A 25960-nucleotide genomic window follows, 5' to 3' on the forward strand; every position below is an offset into this window, starting at 1 on the left:
TATCACCACTGCTATTCAACATTGTACTCGAAGTCCTAGCCTCAGCAATCAGACAACAAAAAGAAATTAAAGCCATCCAAATTTTGCCAAATTGGCAGAAGAGAAGTCAAACTATCCCTGTTTGCAGATGATATGATACTGTATGTGGAAAACTTAAAGGACTCCACTCCAAATCTGCTATAACTTGTATAGAAATTCTGTAAAGTGTCAGGATATAAATCAATGAACAGAAATTGGTTGCATTTTTTTATACCAACAAGACTGAAGAAATAGAAATTAAGGAGTGAATCCCATTTACAACTGCACGCAAAACCCTAAGATACCTAGGAATAAACCTAACAAAGAATCTATACTCAGAAAACTCTAAAGTACTCATGAAAGAAATTGAAGAAGACACAAAGAAATGGAAAAATGTTCCATGCTCCTGTATTGGAAGAACAAATATTGTGAAAATGTCTATGCTACCTAAAGCAATCTACACATTTAATGCAATCCCTATCAAAGTCCCATCCATTGTTTTCAAAGAAATGGGACAAATCATCCTAAAATACATATGGAACCAGAAAATACCTCGAAGAGCCAGAGGAATATTGAAAAAGAAAGCCAAAGTTGTTGGCATCACAATTCCAGACCTCAAGCTCTATTACAAAGTTGTCATCATCAAGATAGTAGGGAACTGTCCCCAAAACAGACATAGATCAATGGAACAGAATAGAGAGCCCAGAAATACACCCTCAACTCTATGGTCAACTAATCTTCAACAAAGCAGGAAGGAATGTCCTATGGAAAAAAGACAGCCTCTTCAACAAATGGTGTTGGGGAAATTGAACAGCCACACGCAGAAAAATGAAATTGGACCATTTCCTTACACCACACATGAAAATAGACTGGAAATGGATGAAGAAGCATAAAGTGAGAAAGGAATCCATCAAAATCCTTGAGGAGAGAACAGGTAGCAACCTCTTTGACCTCAGCAGCAGCAACTTCTTCCTAGGAACATCGCCAAAGGCAAGGGAAGCAAGGGCAAGAATGAACTACTGGGATTTCATCAGATCAAAAAGCTTTTGCACAGCAAAGGAAACAGTTAACAAAGCCAAAAGATGACTGTCAGAAGTTATCTGGGAGAAGATCTTTGCAAATGACATACCAGATAAAGGGCCAGTATCTATCCAAAATCTATAAAGAGCTTATCAAACTCAACACCCTAAGAACAAATAATCCAATCAAGAAATGGGCAGAGGACATGAACAGACATTTCTGCAAAGAATACATCCAAATGGCCAACAGACACATGAAAAAATGCTCCACATCACTCGGCATCAGGGAAATACAAATCAAAACCGGAATGAGATACCACCTCACACCTTTCAGAATGGCTAAAACTAACAAGTCAGTCAATGACAGATGCTGGCGAGGATGTGGAGAAAGGGCAACCCTCCTACACTGTACGTGGGAATGCAAGCTGGTGCAACCACTCTGGAAAACAGCATGGAGGTGCTTCAAAAAGCTGAAAATAGAAGTACCCTATGACCCAGTGATTGTAGTACTGGGTATATACCCTAAAGATACAAACGTGGCATTCTGAAGGGGCACATGCACCCAAGTGTTTATAGCAGCAATGTCCACAATAGTTAAACTATGGAAAGAACCTAAATGTCCTTCAACGGATCAATCAATAAATAAGATGTGGTATATATGTAAAATGGGATACTGTGCAGCCATCAAAAAAATGAAATCCTGCTATTTGTGATGACATGGATGGAACTAGAGGGTATTATGCTTGGCGAAATAAATCAATCTGAGAAAGACAACTATCATATGATCTCCCTGATATGATGAAGTGGAGATGCAACATAGGCGGTTTCGGGCGTACGAAAAGAAAAATAAAAGAAGATGGGATTGGGAGGGAGACAAACCATAAAAGACTGAATCTCACAAAACAGAATGAGGGTTGCTGGGGGGAGGTGTGTTGGGAGAGGATGGTGGGGGTATGGACATTGGGGAGAGCAGGTGCTATGGTGAGTGATGGTGACTGCGGTGAAATGTGTAAACCTGGTGATTCACAGACCTGTACCCCTAGGGATAAAAACACATTATATGTTTATAAAAAAATTTTAAAAAATAATTTAAAAAATCCATTAAAGAAAAAACACATATTGCAAGCCCAAGCCCAGAGCTAATCTCATATTCAATCAAAAAAGTTTGAAAGTTTTCCCCTTAAAGATCAGAAAAAAGACAAGTGTGTCCACTTTCACTACTCTCATTTGACATAGTACTGGATGTCCTAGCCAGAGAAACAAGGAACACAAAGAAATAAAAGACTCCAAAAAAAAAAAAAAAAGGAAGAAGTAAACTTTTCTTTTTTTGGATAACATGAACTTACATGTAAAAAAATCCTAAAAACTTCACAAAAAATTTTGAATAAACAAATTTAATAAAGCTGCCAAATACAAGATCAATATATAAAAGACAGGAATTTTGTTTTGTTTCGTTTTTTTAAAATAGTTTTTCATGTCATCCTTGCTCAGTGATCACGCTAATCTTCTCTGCATCATTCCAATTTTAGTATATGTGCTGCCAAAGTAAGCACAAGACAGGAGCATTTTAACACTCTAATGATGAACTATCTGAAAAAATAAAGAGAACAATCTAATTCACAATAGCATCAAAAATAACAAAATACTTAGGAAAAGATTTAACTAAGAAGATGAAAGATCTGTACCCCATAAACTATGACATTGATAAAGAATTTGAAGGAGACATAAATGGAAAGATAGCTCATATTTATGAATGGTAAGAATTAACATTGTTAAAATGTCCATACTACCGAAAACCATCTGTAAATTCAATTCCTATCAAAAATCCAATGTTAGGGGCGCCTGGGTGGCTCAGTGGGTTAAGCCGCTGCCTTCGGCTCAGGTCATGATCCCAGGGTCCTGGGATCGAGCCCTGCATCAGGCTCTCAGCTCAGCACGAAGCTGCTACCTCTTCTCTCTCTGCCTGCCTCTCTGCCTGCTTGTCATCTCTCTCTGTCAAATAAATAAATAAAAAATCTTTTAAAAAAATCCAATATTTTTTTTTACAGAAGTAAAGAATCCTAAAATTTATATGAGACCATAAAAGACAACAAATAATTAAAGCAGTTCTGAGAAAGAATGAAGAAGCGAAATTACACTTCTTGATTTGAAACTATACTACAAAGCCCTCATGCTCAAAACAATAAAGTATACTGGCATAAAAACAGACCAGTAAACAAGTAGAACAGAATTGAGAGTCCAGAAATAAATCCTTTCATACAGTCACCTAATATTTGACAGGGGCCAACATATATAATGGGTAAAGATAGTCTGTTCAATAAATGATATTTAAAACTGAATAGTCACATAAACCAGCATGAAACTGGAACCTTATATCACTCATAAATCTTAACTTGAAATAGATTAAAGACTTAAATGTGATGCATGAAACTAAATTTCCTAAAGGAAAACATAGGAAAAATTCTCCTTGACATTGGTCTTGCCAATAGTTTTTTGGATACCAGGCCAAAAACACAAGCAAAAAAAGCAAAAATAAATACATGGTATTACATCAAACTAAAGTTTCTGCATTGCCAAAAAAAACCAAAAGGGAATGAAAACACAATCCACAGAATGGAAGAAAATACTTACAAATCTTATATCTGAAAAGAGGTTAATAACCAACAGATACAAATAGAAAAAAATATATAATTTAAAAAATAGCAAAAGGATATCAATAGACTTTTTTTTCAAAAAAGTTATATAAATGACCAACAGGAGCATTAAAAAGTGCTCAACGTAAAAACTCAGGGCAAAGTCATTATGTTGTTGTTGTTGTTGTTTACCTCTGAAAAACACAACAAGATATTACTACCTATTAGAATATATAAAACCAAAAAATTAAAACTGACAAATTTTGGTAAATATTGGGGAAAATGGGGAACTTATGTACTGTGATAGGGATATAAATTTGTATGGAAAACAGTATGGAGATTATTCATATTATTAAAAGTAAAATCACCATATGATTCAGTAATCCCACCTCTAGGTATATATCTAAAGGAAACGAAGTCACTATTCGAAGACATATCTGCACTCTTATGTTCATTATAAAATTATTAACTCTAAGCAAGAGATGGAAATAACTTCAGTATCCATATTGGGTGAATGGATAAAATAAGTATGGTAAATATATACTATGGAATACTACTGAACCATGAAAAATTAAGAAATACTGCCATTTACAACAGCATGGATGGATCTTGAAGGTCTTATACTAAGTGAAATATTTCAAAGATTTTATATATATTTTAATTTATGTATTATGATATCCCTTACATACAGAATCTGAAGAAGAAGCAAACTAATGGAAACTTAGAGTTGAGTTGACAAGAGGTGAACCTGGGGTGGAATAAGGTGGTCAAAGGGTACAAACTTGCAACTATAATATGAAAAAGTTCTGGGGATCTTATGTACAGTATGATGATCATAGTTAATAATATATACATACATTTTTATTGTGCTTCCCTTTATTAAACTTTGCATATATCACATTCTTACAAGTTGAAAGTTTATATCAATCTTGTATAAAAGAGGTCTGCTGCCACCATTTTTCTAACGACATTTGTTCATTTTGTGTCTCTCTGTCACATGTTGGTAATTCTTGCAATATTTCAAGTTTTTTCATTATTATTGTATTTGTTATGGTGATCTGTGATCAGTAATTATGACCCACTGAAAACTCAGAACTAGTTTACTTAAGGTATATACCTTGTTTTTTCTTAAAGGCATAATGCTTTTGAACAGTGCAGTATAGTGTTTATTTTTTATATGCACTGGGAAACATAATTTTTTATTTGCACTGGGAAACCAAAAAAAAAAAATAATAATTTGACTTAGTATATTGAGATAATCACTTTATTGAGGCGGTCTGGAACAAAACCCACAAGACCTCTGAAGTTTATCTCTACGGTACTATATACATAAAAGTTGCTAAGAGAGTAGATCTTAAAATTCCTTACCATACATGCATAAAAAACAGTGGCAACTATATGAGATAGTAGATGTATTAACATTTTTATGTAGACTATATTGCAATACAGATGTATGCCAATTTATCAAATTGTACAAAATTTACACAATGTTAAAAGTTTGCAATGTTATAAGAAATCATTTCTTATATTTATAAATTATAATATGTCGATTATTTTTCAATAAAGCTGGAAAAAACTTTTTGTAGAATTAATCTATTTTTCAAAAAAGGAAGTAAGGAAGTAGAAACTGCATCTAACTCTGAAATAATCGAATATAAAATCCATTTTAGTTCTATACACTGGGACAAAAACTATTACTTAGTTTACAATGAAGGAGTACATAGGAAGCATGAAGGATGGTCTATAAATAAGGCTGAAAGAGCTCAGTTTTAAGGTTTAAATTTAAAATCTTCTTTTGAAATACTAAACTGACCACCCAGTTTTCCAAACATAAATGTCTTAACTGCATGAATTTATTTCATACAACTCTATCATCTAGTTTCATAAGAAAGCAGCATGCAAATTTTGAATAAGACAGACTTGCTTAAGTTTCTTTATGTTCAACAGTAAAGGATACTTCCCTAAAAAGAAGAAAAATCAGCGTATTTATTATGATAATTATTATTCATAATGAGATTCATATTGAATTAGGGAATATATATCCTCAGAGGGGGTAAAGTAAAATGAAATTTATTTTGGTAAATGTGTCTATGAATAGTCAATACAATGCCTCAATATAAATGAATATTATCATTTTGAACAATTTAATTACTATTATTAGAATTATTATAAGTATAAAAATAGCTATCATTTTAGCATGGAATATGAGACTCTCATGCTCCATGCTTCATCACATCCACACAACAATTCTGCATAATAAGTATTATCATCACCATTTCATGGGTGAAAACACTGAGGCTAACACATTTAGATAACTGGTTTATGATTACATGGCTAGTAAGGATGCATCACACTAATTTAGGCTTTATGATTTCAGAACTGTACTCTTTCCACTGCACATTCTATTACTCTGTAAATACTTGGCTTGTTTTCATTTAGTTCTTTAATTGTATTCATGTGGTGATGGCTTAAAGCTTCATTTAAAGGAAGCTTAAAAAATTCATTTAACCAAAAGCTCCCAAGAATTAAAAATGTCATGGATATCATTAGTTAATGGGTAACTATATATTTTCCACTCTAGTGAGATAACAATCAGAGTATTTTTCTAAGTTTTAGTCTCTGAGTGTTCAAAAGGACTTTGTTAAAATAGAAATATTTAGACAAAGGTGATCAAAAGTCTGGATCAGGTCACCTTAAGATAAATATTAGGAAACTGAGGAAACAAATGGAGATTTGAACACTGAGCTATGATATAATGAATGGTTTAAAGTATTTAGTAGAGCATAGAAAAGCCCTTTAAAGCCTGGGCTTAGCCTAGCATTGCAGCTTCTGGGATATCTGTCTATCTATCATCTACCTAGCTATTCATCTATCTATCTATCTAGATGTAAATTTGAAAACTTTTTCAACTTAAAGATTTTGAGAAATAGAACATAATTAGCACCATAGAAGATCTGTTTATGATAACAACCTAGCCCCTCCTCCCAGTTTGTTAATATTCTCTCTTATTTAATGTAACATTGTGCAAATAGACCACTACTGATCTGCCATTATGAATGAAATAACTATAATCATCTGTTTGCATATCCTGGTGAAAATATTCATTTAGTTCCATGTTGTATTTCTAGGAATGGACCAAATTTTTTTTTTAATTTTTAAGTTTTCTAAATATTGTCCAACTTACCTCATATGTTTTTATTATGTGCACTGTCATTCCTTCACATTCTTGCAAGACATTTTCACTGTTGCCCAATATGGTAAGTGTGTAATAGTATGTCATTCCAGGTTTTCATTTATTTTTAATTTAATTTAATTGAATTCCAGATTCATAATAAAGATAAACAGTTTTTATATATGAGTGGCCATTTGGATTACCCTTTCTGTAAAGTACATGCTCAAATCTTTTGATATCTTAACATTGTGTCATACTGATTTCTTGAAGAGTAGATTTTCTGAATGAACTTTTAGCTGTGTAGGTCTTCTCTATTTTATTATGAACTTGTTTGCATTTCAAAATCTTTATATTTATTTTCATAAACTGCTTTTATTTTGTTTTGTCTATTATCTATCTATCTATCTATTTATTTGCAAGCAAGAGAGCGAGCGAGCAAGTGAGAGCGTAGGGAGGGATAGAAAAAGAAGGGAAAAGAATCTTAAGCAGGCTCCAGGCTCAGCACAGAGCCCAACACTGGGCTCTATTTCACAACCCTGACATCATGACCTGAGCCAAAATGAAAGAAAGAAAATAAAAATAAGGTGTTAAAAAAAAAGGAAAAAGAATTGGAGGTTTAATTAAGTGAGCCACCCAGGCACCCCTGTGGTATCTTAAATTAGCTGTCATATCTTTAAAGTTCTAGAGTATCCATTTAATTCATTTATAAAATCTTTCTCAATATCATTTTTAGTTTCAGTTTTTTGTTCAATTTGCTTCCCCTCTCATTTCTTTGAGCAGAGTAATCAAGCCATTTTACAATCTTTATTGATCATTTTAACATCATACTTAATCCCATTTTGTCTATCAAATATTGTTAATGGTTTTACTCTGTGTGCTCTGTTACATTTTGCTATGTTCAAGGCATTATATTTGAAACTCTTATTGAGTAGGGATAATTAAGAGCTATAATAATGGTATGGTCCTCCTTGGCAGGATTTTCTCTTAGATCTGAGACTCTACAAGACAATCATATTCCAAATTCAGTGATTGACTTTCTCAGTTTACACAGAAGGCAAGGTAGGCTATAGTCTTATTTCTGCTTCTCCTTGTGCTTTGGGGATCTCAACTTAAATTTGGGTTGTACCAAAGTTTTCAAATTTGATTGCTGCTGGATTTTGAATTTTGTTTCTCTAGTATCAAGTGTCTAGTAAAAACACAGTTCAGAGTGTTTTAGCAGTTTCAAATGCTCTCATAGCTAAAATGGCTTCAGGCATATATCTCTAGACTCTCATTGTGTTTCGTATTTTGACCCAGTAATCCCTCACTTATTTTTATAATCATTCTGATATTTTTAACTTTAAAAGCTATTTTGTCTGGATTTTTAAGTTGTCTTAAGTAGGAGTTTTTAGATCACCATTACTAGAAGCAACAACAAATATACATGAAAATTTCTGCAGTAGTTTATCACATCTTTATGGCTTTGAACTTCCATAAGCCGAGGCATCCTTCTCTAATCACTTAGGCTAACTCCAATTTACCCTTTAAAACAACACAAGAATTGCTTCATTTAAGAACATGTTCAGGGATGACTCTTCCCCACTGTTCTTACCAACATTCCCACACACTCTTTGCTACCCACACCTTGTTTATGAACTTTCATTAGGTATATCAGCGTCACCAGAATTTTGCTCTATTGTATTTTTGTCCTTTAGAGCTTTAGTTAAATATGAATTCCATAGAATGTCTGTCCCTTCTCTTTCAAACCTGGGTTCGTTATTTCTTCTCATTCTTTGTCAGAAGCTACTTTATTTACAGCTGTATTGTGATTTTGGAGCCTTTACAGTTTTTTGACTGGAAAAATCACCCATCCCTGAGATTTTTACGCAGCTTTCTAGCTGATATTATTCAGAAATCTGTTCAACACAGACTTTTTAAGGAAGCCCCTTTCAGACCACTCAGTTACAAAACCTCTTCTCAATCACTGCTCTTTTTAAAATGTGCTTATTTAGTTCAAATATGCATCACTATTAAAGAAAAACCAGTACGATTTTTTTCTTTTTAAAGTTGGCTTACCTATTATCTATCTCTCCCATTAAAATGATTCCTCTGGGCTGGGGTTTTGTTGTGCTCATCTTAGGCCAGGCACTCAATAAATTGTCTCTGAATGATTGAATTGTTTGACTCCCTTGCTAGATTCTCAACTTCATGAGGCCAAGGATTGTTCTATTCAGTCCTTCTTTATCCTCAATGTCTGTTAAAATTCAGTCACTTACGTGACTAATGGGAAAAATCACAGAAAGAAAGAGTTAAAACTACAGAAAAACCCCGTAGGTTCAATAACACAAAGCTTTCTAAAATTATTTAGCCCAAGAATTGAATACTGGTTGCACTTTGGATTTTTTTACATGGTATTGAAATTAATTTAAATGGAAATACTTGAATGGTAGAATTATAAAAAAAAATTATAAAAGCAACTTGCTCCTTAAAGTAAGAATTATATAGGGCATCTCTTCTAGAAGCAAAATTTTCAAATGTCAAACATCTGAAAGCATAGAAGGAGAAGTAAGAGTGTGAATTGTACTTCAATGCTCTTTTCTTTATATTCAGCAAACAGCTTCATTCACACCTTTCCAGTTTTTTCAACTCTTTTGACAAAGCCTTCAGAGGAGTTACTGCTGATGACCACCATCACAGCCTGACAGGAGAAATTTTATAAAGAAAAATAATAGCATGTTTTTCCCAAATTGTTAAGGATATCGTGAAGCTCTGTTGGATTCAAAGGAGGAATGTGCAATTCCATGCTATACATAATAATAACTAATTTTAATAGTGGCTTTGCAATTTTTCAGATATATCCATTTACTGAAACCACTATCAAATAAACAAAAACAAACAAATTAACAGGGGTTTGAGACAGGAATTATCTAATCTAAAAATAGCACATGTTCACAGAATACACAACACATATCCCAAGTACTTCTCTAGGTTTCAAGTAATAGTCAAAACAATAGTAAACATGATTCAGACCCTACCAGTCAAATCATAAATGGGACCTTAACTGTAAATCCTTATCTTTAGATCAAAGCGGGTAATTGGGTGCTGAAGATACATTATAGAACTAATATGTTATAGAACTCCTCTGAAATGAGTCATTTATTCCATCACTTTTCCTGCACAGCTGCTGACCCATGTTTTGGTTCCTGGAAATAGCTGCTACACTGTCACACTTCTTAAAAGCACATATATTGATAACTCTACTCATTCCTCCATTCCTCTGTGACTGTCACTGTGTTAAAATGTGGAGTCAGCTGACTCACTTGTGGTGGTAATAAAGTAGATGAGTTTGCAAAGTATTTTGTTATTTATAAAAATGCAAAAACCAAATTACATTGAAATCATAAGGGGTGTTTCAGGCAGAGCTGTAGGATGTGGTTTCTTGTGTAATCCACAGAGATTAGCTCCAACACATATTTAAACTCTCCTCTAGGAGCAACCTTAGTGGTAAAACAAGAAGATAAACAGATGTATACACACCCCGGCACAAAATTATCACTTATGTTTGGCTTCCTAGTCTCCTCGTGTTACTTATTTATCTTAACTTCTCTCTGAAATCAGGGAACACAGAATCTCAATCAGTTGACATTTTTCTACTGAGTTACCCAATAGTCTGATCATACCCCTAAGACTTTTTTAAATTATTTCACTCATAATCCCAAATCTGCTTTGCTTCCTCATCTTAGTACACTGTAATTTGATTTCAAAATGAGGACAGTTGTCAGTAATGCCACATTCATTCATCTATTTTACAATTCCATGTACTTAGAACTATGAAGATATGTTAATAACATCCATTCCAATAAGCCACCCTAAATTTATTATCATGAAACAAGACCTCAAGAAAGAGAATTCAAAATCATCCATGTATTTGCAATGTATTGCAATAAAGCCTTTATCAATAGACTTCCCTGTGCACATGGTGGTCAAATTGCTGGTGAAAACCAGCCAGATCTATTACAAGCTTTCTCATGGCTTCTAGGAAACCCAAGTGAGCCTTTTTTGATACTGGGAAGGGATAAAGCAGGGAAGGGATAAACAGTGATGTAAGAATTGGCTAGACAAAAGTAATGACTCTCATTACAAAGTGAGTATTTTAAAGCAAAAGAGCCTGTTGGGAATATTGTTTCATAAAATAGTGTTTTTTTTTTTAATTAACTTTTTAAAATTCAATTAGTTAACATATAGTGTACCATTAGTTTGAAATGCAGATTTCAGTTATTCATCCATAGCATATAATAGCTAATGCTCAGTACTTACTGTTATAGCTTCTTGAAAGCAGAATTTTTACCCCCTGAGCCACCCAGGCGCCCTTGAAAGCAGAATTTAAGATCATATTTTCTGATTACTTCCATGTAGTACAACACTTTCCTGCTAGCAACCTTCAAAACATACTGTTTGTAAGAGGAATTTCTTTAATAATAAATAAATAGGAATTTATTTTAATTTATAATTATATAAAATAAATAGGAATTTATTTAAATTTATTTAAATATTGCACACTGTTTCATTGTTCATAAATAAGGTGATGATATTATAGCCATTAGTTTGTAGCACTGATATATCACTTTCTTTTTACTTCTCAGTGCATTCACTTTGCACAAAATAGATATGTATTTTAAACGAATCTGAATCTGTGGCAAACTTTTAAAAAACCCTATACAGTAAAGTTTATCATTTTAAGTAATCTCAATTATCTTCCTCAATTGTGATAGTACATCCTTCTATCCAGGCCAGATATTGTATGAGGGATTTGAAGAGACATACTTTTTAAATTTCACTTTTCTCATTGGCAAAATGCTGATCATGATCCTACAATAATATACACTTACAATTTTCTGATGAAAATTTATTTATTTATTTAAAGATTTTATTTCTTTATCAGAGAGAGTGGGCGAGAGAGCAAGCACAGGCAGACAGAATTGCAGGCTGAGGCAGAGGGAGAAGCAGGCTCCCGGCCGAGCAAGGAGCCCGATGTGGGACTCAATCCCAGGACGCTGGGATCATGACCTGAGCCAAAGGCAGCTGCTTAACCAACTGAGCCACCCAGGCATCCCTTTTGATGAAAATTTAATCTGTATAAACAATATATTTGCTGTAATGCGTGGTTCATGGAAAACATCTTATTTAATTATAAGCAACAACAGTATTAGAAATTAAGTAAATATGTCTATAATATTTAAAGTTTTAACACATAATTCCAGTGATTTGCCTTATTTTATCAAATCCCTTTACCACTTTCATTGACAGAGTCAAATGTACTTTTTCTACCAGTAGGCAACTCTTTGTCTTTTGTCAGAAAGATGGCCTTGTGAATTATTTATAATAGAGATATTAGCAATAATAATAATAATAATAAATAGCAATGAATATGTTTAACAAGTTTTCTTAACTAATTAGGGTTCTTAGACATCAATTAGAGGAACCACCTCTGGAAAGCAAATTAATCTGCAAGACATTCCAGAATTAACAAGTCAGTCAGATACAGGGTTGTCCGCAAACTGAAAGGTGAAGCAAAAGGACTAGGTTTGGAAAATAGGTAATGACAGTGAAAAAAATGATCAAATTTTTGGGCAAAATAAATTCTTAGGTGTCCTTTCAATGGAGTCCTGGGCTTTATGTAGCAGAAACTCTGGAGATTATCTCAATCCATTGGAGTCACCCCGTTTATTAGCTTGCTATTGACAAAGTTATTTACAAACTCTAGAGCAAGAGGTTATAATGTAGAAAACTGATGGTAATGCACAAGATTCTTGTTAACAATAATGCAAGTTAGTGCGTTTTCATTAGAAAACATAAATTCTATATCCCAAATTATGGGCCCAGAGCACTTCTGCTGCACAACTCTGCTTATATCCCAAATAACCATGTGAACTAGTTTTAATATCTGCTTCTCTTATTAATTTTTGAATAAAAATTCTTGACACAAGTATTTTATAATTGTGTGATAATCATGCATTTAATTTCTTGGAGAACAAAACACCTTAGAAGAGAAATGGAAAAACATTTCAACACCTTTATTTTAAGATTCTATAGACAAATGGTCATCAAATTGGTAAGATATGTAAGACTTGAACAAAATTATCAACTAACTAGATATGCTTTATATTACAGAACACTCCCAACAACCGCAGACTACATATATCTTAAGCCATGATTTTCTTTGCAAAGGTCAACATTGATAATGTTCTAGTCATACCTCCGTGTACCAGGAAAGAAGTAGCATATTTCTTGAAAGACGCAGCTATCAAAGCTCCATTGGGAAACCATAAAGATGGAGAAGGGATTTGCAAATTATATATCTGATAATGGACATCAACTCTGATTATTAAAAAATGAATAAAAATAAAATACCTTACTTAACCAGAGTATCCAATTTTACATGTGAAGAAAATTATTGAAGAGACATGTCACCAAAAGGATATAGATGGCTTATAAGCATATGACAAATTTCTCAACATTTAGACATTAAAGAAATACAAATTAAAATCATAATGAGACATGCATACATATCTATTAGAATGGCTAAAATTAAAAGGCTAATTGTAATTCGTCTGAGCTAGATTGAGAAGTGACAAAAAATCTAAACTGTTGTTGGCATATATCATGATACCACCACTTTGGAAAATAGTTTGAAAAATTTTTTAAATGCAAAATATGTTGCAGTTACACGAATAGCCATTTTACTACTAGGCATTTAACCAAGAGAAACAAACCCTATGTTCGTACAAGAACTTGTATATGAATTTCATAGCAGCTTTATTTTTAAGAATTGGAAACAGTGAAATGTTCATCAATGTCCATCAATAGAGCAAAGACAAATTATGATCTATTCATTAAAGAGAGATTACTATTCAACATCAAAATGAACTATTTACAATTGGAGATTCTCAAAGTAATGGTGCTGAGAAAATAAAAGCTAGGCAATAAATAGTATATACTGTGTGATTCCATGACTATAAAAGAATCTAGAAAATACAAATTTATATATAGTCACAGTCATCAAATATATTGGTGTGATTTTAGTGCCTTCTTCTGTGCTCCCATAGCTTCCTACACTTGGATCTCCGAGCATTTGTTACACCATGTGAAAATATGAACTCTTTTTCTTTATTCTGTCTTACTAGAATAAGAATCCTTGAAATTTTATGGACATTTGAACTCTCAGTTATAAGCAGAAATTCTATCACACAGTAAATTTCCAAATATAAAGGCCAGAGTTTTACAATGACTTCTAAGCTTTTACATGATCTAGCCACTCATTTAACCTCTGTGACCTCTTTCCCTGCTACTGTTCAGTCCCTCACAGTGGCCTCCTTGCTATTCCTCAGATATGCCAGGCACGATCCAACCTTATGGCCTTCAAGATACCAATTCCTTTGTCTAGAGTGACCTTATTGCTGATAGTTCAGGGCAAATTCATCACCTTTCCCTACCTTTGTTCAATTGTCAGGTTCATTTAACTACCCTGATCTTCCTATTAAAATTTTTAACTCCCCATCCCCTGCCTAGCAACCTTGATTTTTCTCACCCTGATCGAATTTTCCTTTTCCCCCATTGTACTCATCATTTTTGAATACACTATGCAATTTATATTAAGGTTTATAGCTTTTAATCGTCTCACCCATTAAAATAAAAGTTCTACAAAGCCAAGTATTTCATTTACCAGTGTAGTCTGAAGTAATATCTGCCATATAATAAGTTCAGGAGACAATTGGTATATTTCAGAAAAAATTAATGTTGAGAGTATACTGAATTTCAGAAGTCATTTCAATATTTTTTCCAAAAATAAACTATGTGAAACGTACCTTAAATTTACTTTCAAAATATATTATAGCATATAATGGACAAAATAAGATAAAATGAGACAAAAAACAGCAAAATAAGACAAAAGCCTTAAAGAAACAATCATATAAATAACCATTTCAAACCTACTTAAAAATTGCATAATACCACACTCCTAGATCCTCTCTGAATGCTCTAAAATAACCCTTCAAAGGAATTACGTTTTTAAAAATAACAGATTTTTTGGCAAATAATTTAATAAAAGTTTCATTCATCTATGTAGATCATAAAAATGTTTTTAATAAGCATGAAATGATAACTCTGAAGTGTGCTAAAATGAAACCACCTGCTAAGTGTGAGAGAACAAAAATAAACATCATTTTTCCAAATAAGAGGAATTTATTACCTTTGAATCAAAGCATGTGGATTTATTCAAACTGGCAATAAAGGAATATGGAAACACAATCCATAGAAAGTCATATTTTAGTTTTCTAAAAGACTTCATAGTAAAGAGTATATATTTTTGAAATGCTACATAATGCTACATAATGACAAGATGACAGGTTGTGACAAATAGCATTTTAAAAGCTCTACACATAATGGAAAGGAAGGTGTCATTCCCTATAATTTTATATATGTCATTAATATACTATATCTTGATACAACAATACCAAACAGATGTATATCAAAGACTAAATCATTTTTAATGGAACATAATATTTTGAACCTACATCTATTAATCATTTTTTTTCGATCTAACATTTATACTCTCGCTAAACATTTTATCAGTTGTCGACAAAATTAAAAAAAAATAGGATAAAAAGTTGTGTTTGGAGAAGTAGCTTTTCTTTGAAATTTGCATTTAAATGAAAATATTTGCTGATATTTTCAAAACTTTAAATGTAATTTTATATATATCTGACCTATCAGATGATATAAAATTTTTGGAGAAAATATGACATAGTTTTTTGATCTTGGTTGAAGGTATTAATAAAGAGCAAATGTTTGTATTTTTTGTATTGTGATATCTTAGTTAATAAACATGAATAACTGGTATAAAATAAGTTTTTTAAAAAATTTTATTTATTTCCTTGACAGAGATCACAGGAAGGCAAAGAGGCAGGCAGAGAGAGAGGAATGGAAGCAGGCTCCGTGCTGAGAAGAGAGCCCACTGTGGGACTCAATCCCAGGAACCTGGAATCATGACCTGAGCCGAAGGCAGAGATTTTAACCCACTGAGCCACCCAGGCGCTCTAAAATATGTTTTTTTTTTTCCTTTTTTTAAAGATTTTATTTATCCATCTGACAGAGAGAAATCACAAGTAGACAGAGAGGCAGGCAGAGAGAGAGAGAGGGAATCAGGCTCCCTCTGAGCAGAGAGCCCGATGTGGGACTCGATCCCAGGACCCCGAGATCATGACCTGAGCGAAGGCAGCGGCTTAACCCACTGAGCCACCCAGGAGCCCTAAAATATGTTTTCTTTTAATATAGAATCATAGTTCTTGCAAAAATATGGAACTAGCTGGAACTGAATGCCTCCTTCAAGGTCAGCTCTGGAGAAATTATGCAAGTGTAATATAGAACTATTTCAGATATGAACCAAAAACAAAGAAATGATGATAAATTCCTTAAAAGACTCAAAGTTGCTCTTGACTGGTATGTTTCAAGCTCTATTCCTGGTTTGAGGACAGTTTTTAACAGGCCTGTCACTGTAGAAATCAGCTGGATGTTTAGAGGCTATCAGAACTGTACAAAAACCTTGAAGGGGTAAAGACTTGAAAATTCTTTAGAGAGATTAGCTCCCTAAGGCATTATTCATCCACACATTTTCCTCCAAACAATTAAGGCTGATGGATGAGGGGCACCTGAGGGGCTCTCTCATCACGTGGGTGGTGGGTTAAGCCTCTGCCTTCATCTCAAGTCATGGTCTCTGGGTCCTGGGATCCAGCCCCACATCAGGCTCTGCTCAAAAGGAAGACTGCTTCCCTCCCTGCTTGCCTGTCTCTCTGCTTACTTGTGATCTCTCTCTCAATCTCTCTCTCTCTCTATGTGTCCAATAAATAAATAAAATCTTATAAAAAAGGCTGATGGATGCTAAGTTATGAAAACGGCTCTCTCCAAATGATGCTTCTTCATAAGGATTTAAGAATTTAAAATTGTAAGAATTTAAAATTGAAACTTGATTGTAGGATTTATCTTATAGAATAACATCAAGTGATGGCAGTTATTATTAGTTCTGAAGTATTTGTGATTCTGAATTCTTGGCCTCATTAGTAAATTTATTTTTAATAAAGTATTATTTAATATATAATAATATATATAATATACTATATATAACATATATATAGTATATAATAAATTCATCCATTTATTTATTATTTATTTATTATTATTATTATGTATTTATTTATTAACTCAAACACAAGAAAATGAATGACCTGATTGAAAAATTGGCAAGGACTGGAACAGACACCACACTGAAGAAGATTTTGAGATGGCAATAATGATATGAAAAGATGCTGTGATGATCCACAGCATGTCTAATTAAGGAATTGTAAATTAAAAGAACAATGAGGGGCGCCTGGATGGCTCAGTGGGTTAAGCCACTGCCTTTGGATCAGGTCATGATCTCAGGTCCTGGGATCGTGTTACACGTTGGGCTCACTGCTCAGCAGGAGCCTGCTTCCCTTTCCCTCTCTCTCTCTCTCTGACTGCCTCTCTGTCTTCTTGTGATCTCTCTCTGTCAAATAAATAAAATCTTTTTAAAAAATAAATAAATAAATAAAACAATGATATATCACTACACATCTATTAGAATGGCTAAAATCCAAAATACTGACAACATAAAATGCTTTTGACGATGAGGAACAAGAGAAACTCTCATTCATTCTGGTGAGAACACCAAAATGGTGCTACCCTTTGGAAGACAGTTGGGCAGTTTCTTACAAAACTAAACATATTCTTACCATATGATCCAGCAATCGTGCTCCTTGGTACTCTCCCCAAAGAGCGAAAACTTTGTGTACACAGAATCTTGCATATAAACCTGTGTTTGTAACAGCTTTACCCATAAGTGCCAAGAGTTGGAAGTAACCAAGATGTCCTTCAGGAGGAGAATGGATAGATAAACTGTGGTCCATTGAAACAATGGGATATGATTCAGCGATAAAGAGAAATGGCTATCAAGCAATGAAAAGACATGGAACAAACTTAAAATCCGTCATAATAAGTGAAAGAAGTCAATTTGAAAAAGCTTCATGTTGCATGTTTCCAGCTATATGACCTTCTAGAAAAGGCAGAACTATGCAAATGGTATAAAGGTCAGCGGTTTGTAGCAGTTAGGAGAGGAGGAGGATGAACAGGCAGAGCACAGAGGATTTTTAGGCCAGTGAAAATGTCCTGTATGATATGTAAGATATTTTAGATACATATCGCTACACAGTTGTCAAAATGTATAAGATACTATACCAAGAGTGAACTCTATGAGAAAAGGTTTTTTAAAGATTTTATTTATTTACTTGACAGGCATCAAAGCAGGCAGAGAGGCAGGCGGGGAAAGCAGGGGTTGGAGGAAAGCAGGCTCCCTGCCAAGCAGAGAGTCTGGTCTGGGGCTCGATCCCAGGACCGTGAGATTATGACCTGAGCTGAAGGCAGAAGCCTTAACCCACTGAGCCACCCTGGTGCCCCACCAAGAGTGAACTCTAATGTAAACTGTGGACTTTGGGGTGATAATGATGTGTCAGTGTAGGGTCAGTGAGCATGAAAAATTATCACCGTGGTACAGGATGTTGATAATGGGGAAGGCTGTGTGTATGTGGGGAAAGGGAATTTTACTTTGACCCCAAACTACTCTAAAAAATGCAGTCTGTTAAAAAAAACTTTATAATGCAATATAATACAAAACAAGAATGCATATCAAGAGAGAAATAATGTTTAAAGGGAACGAAGAACTTCAGTAATGTGTACCTAGGGATTTTGATTGCACATTTGTAGGAAGTTTACATTGTCATTAGCAATTGTTTATCTGTGAAGTAGAAGTAACATAAAGAGTGATGAAAACTCAAAAACGCAACACTAAAAAAATGCCATCTATGGGCTCTTAAAAAATGGAACAAAATTTGCTTGGCTTTTTATGCGTTGTGGGGAATGAAGGGACAGAATTTAAATTCAGCTTTATAAAAGATTGGATAATATGTTTCTACAAAGAAGGCTCCTCTGAGTAACATAGAAATGGACATGGTAGCAGAAAGTGGAAAAAAGGTTACATCTCTTGTGAGCTCACGTTCTCTGAAACCCTGTCACTTAGTGGAGACAGTAACTGTTCGATGAGAGCAAATGGTAGTCTTTCAGATTCCCGGGATTTTCACTAAGAATCGTGAATGGATTTTTTAAAAAATATATGAAGAATGTCTACAGTGCAAGTACCTGCAAATAACTGACATTTTGGAGAGAATATTTTAATCAGCAGAGAAGGTAAAAATGAAAAAAGTTCCACAATCAGAGTAAACATATGGGATTAAAAATAAAAGATAAAAAAAATTTTTTTAAAGGACTTTAAACAAAAGTCCTTTTAAGAGACAGTTGGCTGTTTAAACCAAAAGTACAACTCACTAAGAGAATCACCGCATTATTTATTGGGGTAGAAGGACCTGGAATGTGGAAAGGCCCATTCTGCAGAGGAAAAAATAGAATCACTAACAGGCCTCATGCCTTGCACAGCCAGTGGCTAGAATCCCTGCCTCATGAGACCCTGTGCTAGAAGGCCGCTAGAACCATCTCAACTATATTAGTCTATCTTGGAAGCCACAAGTGTTTGCCCAGTTAAGAGCACGGTAACAATAAGTCACGTTAAGTTATAATGATTATAGATACCTTTAAAAGCCTTGTCAAGTTCCTTTTTGAGTAACCCTCACCCCACCCTTAGAGAAATTTATCTGTGGTTCACCTCTTTGAAATACCTCATTGTTGTTCCACATTTACTATAGCCAAAAAAAAAAAAAAAAAAAAAAGCTTTTTATTAACAAAGTGTTCAAAGGGGGCGCCACTGTAAACAATGAGAGTTTTCGCTGCCGGGACAGTTTTGTTGCAGAAACAGCTGAAAGCACTCAGGTCAGACAGAGCCAAGGGCTGGAGGGATTTTTAAAATTACAAAAACCGAACCAAATCAAACCAAAACAATAATCAAAACCAATGGCCAAGATTTCAAAATTGCTAATAAAGGTATGACATTCTCCTAAGACATGTGAGTGACTTGATCAATATATTTATATATTTATATTTGAAGAAGGAACTATTTGATGCAGCAAATCCACGTTGATTAAAAATGACCAGATATGGGGGCTCCTGGGTGGCTCAGTGGTTTAGGCCTCTGCCTTCGGCTCAGGTCATGATTTCAGGGTCCTGGGATGGTACCCCACATTGGGCTCTCTGCTCAGCGGGGAGCCTGCTCCCCCGCCCTCTCTCTGCCTGCCTCTCACCTACTTGTGATCTGTCTGTCAAATGGATAAATAGGATCTTTAAAAAAAGAATTACTAGGTGTGAAATATTCGAGGGTATGGGAAGGAAAATGATTTCACCTGATCTGACTAGGAAGTGGTTGAAGCCTGAATTAAAGTGCTATAAAAAGAGTAAAGACCTGGGAATTATATGGGGAAAAAATCCCTAGAAAAACAACAATAATAACTGGCTGCACTTTATTGATCCAGATCCTGCGGTAGGCAAAGAAGAGCTGGTTTTAGCCAGAGGATGATCTCCGTTTGTCTTCATGATCTGGCATTTCCTGCAAGCCAGGCATGGGGCTCTGCACTAGAGCTGCAAATACTGGGGGGCCCTCACTGTTCCTTTTGTCTTCTCAGGGGGACAACGGGCATGTCCATGGTGCAATGTGACAGGCTTTACCACAGGGAGATAAAAGACTGCCAAGGGTAGGTTGGAGCTGGGAAAAGCCACTTAGGAACAGATTTTCAGGGGAGGTGATAGACAAGAGCAAAGCGAAGAATGAGGATGAGTGTGTTAAGTTTCAAATTGACAGGAGGCAGCACAGTGCATTCGGGAATCTACAGCAAGTTCATGACAACGGATAGCTGATCTGGCAGCATCACCTGGGGATGGAGGCTGAACCCCAGGGTTAACACTGGGGGTGAGATGGTTTGTATACTATGCCGAGGAGGTGAGGTACTACACTGTGGGGGCACAGGGAGCTACCAGAGGAATTCAAATATTAGAATCGTAACCATAATAGAGTATTTAATTGCATCCTAGCTTTCATCAAGGGTAAGATGCACTATAGTTTATGTTCGACTAAGAAAGAGAAATGCTGTCAGTTAAACTAGGATATGTCATCAAGTGCAAGGTGAGTGCCACCTTAAGAGATATTAGAATGGGGGGGGAGGACAAATCTTAGAACAAGTAAACTGTGGTACTAGAATAATTAAGAAAGTTCGAACTCTTGGATCAACAAAAAAAGTGATTATTGCATCCCATGTGCCCCAAACTATATTAAGTCTTAGAACAAGAGACATTCTCATCTTGATGCCTCGCAGCTGTTAGACCCAAGGTACAGAGGGCAGTAGCCAACGACCAGCAGGCCCCAAGTGCCATGTGCAGACTCTAAGAGCAACTGCATTTGAGAGAGTAAACAGTTGAGAGTGGGCTTTCTGAGGTAGAGAATTACTAGCTGGGAAAGTAGGAAAATTGACACAGAATCGGAATTGATGCCCCTACATGACAGAGTTGGTGAAACTTCCCTTCTCAGAGATCTTGAGGCTCCTCAGAAATGTATTTTTCATTTTAGACGGAACTTTCAGGATAAATATGATGTGTTTGAGTTCCTGGTTCTCTCATCAAGACTGTTTCTTAGGCTTCACTGGCACAAGAAAAAGGTTTTGATAGTCCAGGGTAAATCCTGACAAAAGCAAAGCACGGTATCTATGAAATCTAACCACTCAGAAGAGAACAACAGATAAAAGGCCAGGCCGACCTGACCCTGCAGGATAGGTAAGGTTGGTCCGGTAACAGGGGTAGAGGGGACTTGCCCATCTCCTGCTAGAAGAGCTAGAGAAGAACCCTTCTGGAGACCCACCAGGAGAGGAGAGCAGTAGGTGCTGATGATGAAGAATATTTTAATCAGCAGAGAAGGTAAAAATGACAAAGTTCCAGGATCAGAGTAAACATATGGGATTAAAAAATAAAAAATAAAAAAAAGATTTTTTTGAAAGAACTTTTTTTTTAAAGAAATTTAAACAAAATTCCTTTTTAAGAGACAGTTGGCTGTTTAAATCAAAATTACAACTCACTGAAAGAATCGCCGCATTATTTATTGGGGTAGAAAGGACCTAGAATGTAGAAAGACCCATTCTGCAGAAGAAAAAATAGAATCACTAACAGGCCTCATGCCTTGCACAGCCAGTGGCTAGAATCCCTGCCTCATGAGACCCTTTGCTAGAAGGCCGCTAGAACCATCTCAACTATGTTGGTCTTTCTTGGAAGCCAACAAGTGTTTGCCCAGTTCAGAGCAGGGTAACAATCAGTCACGTTATGTTATAATGATTGTCGATATCTTTAAAAGCCTTGTCAAGTTCCTTTTTGAGTAACCCTCACCCCACCCTTAGAGAAATTTATCTGTGGTTCACCTCTTTGAAATACCTCATTGTTGTTACACATTTAAGACACAATGAAGAAAAAAAAATTGACAATTTGTTCCAGATTTTAAAAGTCACTTGCCATTCAATCCAAATTGTGAGTTTGATCGGTTACCGAACACTTTATAATGCACCCCGGTAATTTTACAGAGATTATTTTTTTCTTACCAATTCTTGATTATTCTGTCTTGCAATGCAGAGAAAGCTAACTAATTTAAAATAAACTTCCGTTAATTTTGATTGTTATAAACTTAAAATTGATTAATTTCCATATACAGAGTATAAATGTTCACAATTTACATTAAATATACATTCTGTGTATACCTTGGAAAAATTATACTGAAAATTGAAATTAAAATGATGTTGTATATAGCTGCAAGAAGCCACCTGTCCCATTTCATCTTACTATATAAGTTGTGTCAGGTAATTTATAAAATCCCTACTGCATAACAAATCTATTTTTTGTTGGAGTGGGTAGTAATGTTTGTTCTTATTTCTAAATAAGAGTTGGTCTATGAGTGCATCTGCAACTGTATTTTTCCTAAGTGGCTTCATGGTCTTGAACTGAGAAAGCTCAGAACATTAAACATCAAAATAATATAATCTGACATAATTAGACATCAAGGAAATGCAATTAAAATGACACTGAGATATCACTACACACTTATCATAATGGCTAAAATAAAATATAATGACAAGACCAAAAGAAAAAAATATAGCATTTGATGATACACAATGGCAAGTTGTACCATAACTTAACCATCTCAGACTAGTGTAGTGTTAAATTTGTTTTTCTAAGCAATGTTTTATGTCACTTACCACTTTTCAAGGATTTAAAGTGCTATCATTTTAATTAAAACTGTGAAATTTGGTCAGATTTAAATTTCAATTTATGTTAAAACATCCTGTAAACTGTGTTAAACTTTGACATTTGTTCCCTCTGTTCAGTGAATAACACTATATCATATTTTGAAAAATAAACTAATTTTCATTTTGAAAAATATCCCTTTTTCCTCTTATGGTAATTATTAATATGAATTAAGAGTAGAATTTGATATGGTTCCATATGACCATAAATACTTTATTGTATATTATCAAATTTAATAATGAATATAATGTACTTCTTTGGACAATTTTTAAAGACCAGTCTACTCTTAAAAAAAAAAAATGGAGACGCACTTCTTCAGTTCAAACAAATTTCATTTTATTATATAACCTCAGACAAATTTCAACAAATCATAATTTATTAAAATTATGTCTACTTAAAAATCACACAGAAGAGTAAAACCATCAAAAATAAAAATAAACACACACAACACACACAGATCAGCCATGTATTGGCAAATCACAATTGCTGTAACAATACATTAGACATTTCACAGTTAAGGGCTATCAAAATTTCCATCAGTGACAAAAAGATTTGTATCCAAATGGACTGATTTTCCAGAATCCAAGAAAAAGTCTCCTAGGGTTTATATAAATATTTGAACAAATACTTCTTAAATTTAGGAAATTCAGAACATACGATTAAAGAATATTCGCAGTGCAGACTATATTCAATCCTTCCTTCAAAATGTGCCTTTGAGTACATAATTCTGTTTTCTCTATCTAAATTGAGCTGTCCTCCAAGGAAGTTTTCTAAAATGTGTGTCTGTGTGTGATAAATGTTCTAAGACCTAACACGCTTCATTGTATTTTTACTGTGCTCTCAAATTTAATCAATAATTTGGCTTGATGTATAATATGTAGTTTCAAATATCTTTTCCATCTATATAAACACCCAGCTGTCTCCTTTATATGCTATTACTATTGAGAATTCTGCTGTCAGTATTATTCTTGTACATTTTAGGTGATCTGTTTTTCTCTTGGGCACCATTTATGCTCTTCTCTGTTTTTGACCTTCTTAAAACTCACCATAATATATATGAGTGTTTTTTTTAAAGATTTTGTTTATTTATTTGACAGAAAGAAATCACAAGTAGTTGGAGAGGCAGGCAGAGAGAGAGAGAGGAGGAAGCAGGCTCCCCGCCGAGCAGAGAGCCCCATGTGGGACTGGATCCCAGGACCCTGAGATCATGACCTGAGCCGAAGGCAGCGGCTTAACCCACTGAGCAACCCAGGCGCCCTATATGAGTGGATTTTTGTGTGTGTGGTTTTTGTTTTGTTTTGTTTCTGATTTCTCATGTTTGGCATCATTTTAAGTCTGGTATCTTTTATCTTTCTTTAATTCTCCAAAATTTATCTCAATACTTATTTAAATATTTTCTTTATTTTTTTCTCTTCTGCTGCATTTAGGCAGAAGTCATTAATTTGTTTGTTTGTTTGTTTTTCCCAACTCACTTATTCCTTTCACAGCTATATTCATCTTAGTCTCCATTTATTGTATTCTTTATTTCAACAATTTTCACTTAATTTATACTCACAGTATAGTATCTTTCTTTTCTTTGTATATGTATATCATTATTTTATCATATACATTTAAGCTATTTTTTAAAATATTTTATTTATATATTTGTAAGTGGGAAATCACAAGTAGGCAGAGAGGCGGGAAGAGAGAGAGGAAGGGAAGCAGGCTACCTGCTGAGCAGAAAGCCTTATGTGGGCCTTGATCCCAGGACCCTGAGATCATGACTTGAACCGAAGGCAGCGGCTTAACCCACTGAGCCACCCTGGTGCCCCTTTTAAGCTATTTTTTAAAAGTACAGTCATTCTTTTGTTTTTAAGATTTTATTTATTTATTTATCTGACAGAGAGAGATCACAAGTAAATGGAGGGCAGGCAGAGAGAGAGAGAGAGAGAGAGAGAAGCAGACTCCCTGCTGAGCAAAGAGCCTGATGCAGGATTTGATCCCAGGACCCCGAGATCATGACCTGAGCTGAAGGCAGTGGCTTAATCCACTGAGCCACCTAGGCGCCCCTAAGGTATTTTTAAAATTCCTGTTCCAATAACACTTCGATTGCCATATAAAGTTAACCACATCATCTTTTTTAGGTAAGTAATTGTACTTTTTATGTGCATAGATATTTTGGTCCATGAGTTCAGCTCCTCTTAGGATCATCAAATCTCTGTAAAGTCTGGGTATGCTAAGATTTTCTAAGCAACAATAAAATACATTGAAACCTGGTAGCTTAATTATAATAATGTTTTCTTTCTCAATCATTCACAATAGCATTACATTCTGAGTAGCTTCCTTCTATTTTGCAGCTATAGTGTTTGGAGAAACTTGAATTGTGATATCACTGTGATAATGTGAATTAGTCAGGGTATTTCAGAGAATCCAGAAGAGAAAAAAAAAAGGAAGATATTCTCCAGGGCCAACTCTAGAAGTGACTATTAAAACATCTGTCCAAATTCAATTGAACAAAACTCAGAAATGCCATCTCCAGTGAAATACAAAGGAGATTATATATAGTTCTGGGCACACACATCTCATTTGACCCAATGATGTACATCAATGAAAGACTGAAGACCAATCACCACTCCATGGGAGAATTTAAAAATAAATTTACTAATGAGTCCAAGAATTCAGATCTCAAACTTCACATCTAATAATAACTGCCTTCAATTGATGTTATCCTGTAACATATATCCTATGATCAAGTTTCAATTTTAAATTCTTACAATTTTATATTTTAAATTCTTAAATCCTTATGAAGA

At 34.5% G+C, this 25960-nt stretch overlaps 1 non-coding gene across 1 annotated transcript; it reads right to left on the reverse strand.

The window, feature by feature from the left end:
• Positions 1–2481: 2481 nt before the first annotated feature.
• Positions 2482–2590, reverse strand: LOC131813332 (U6 spliceosomal RNA). Its single transcript, XR_009346749.1, has one exon. It is a non-coding gene; the product is annotated as a U6 spliceosomal RNA (small nuclear RNA).
• Positions 2591–25960: the final 23370 nt, after the last annotated feature.

The sequence above is a fragment of the Mustela lutreola genome, chromosome 12, assembly GCF_030435805.1.
Source record: "Mustela lutreola isolate mMusLut2 chromosome 12, mMusLut2.pri, whole genome shotgun sequence".
NCBI lineage: Eukaryota > Metazoa > Chordata > Mammalia > Carnivora > Mustelidae > Mustela > Mustela lutreola.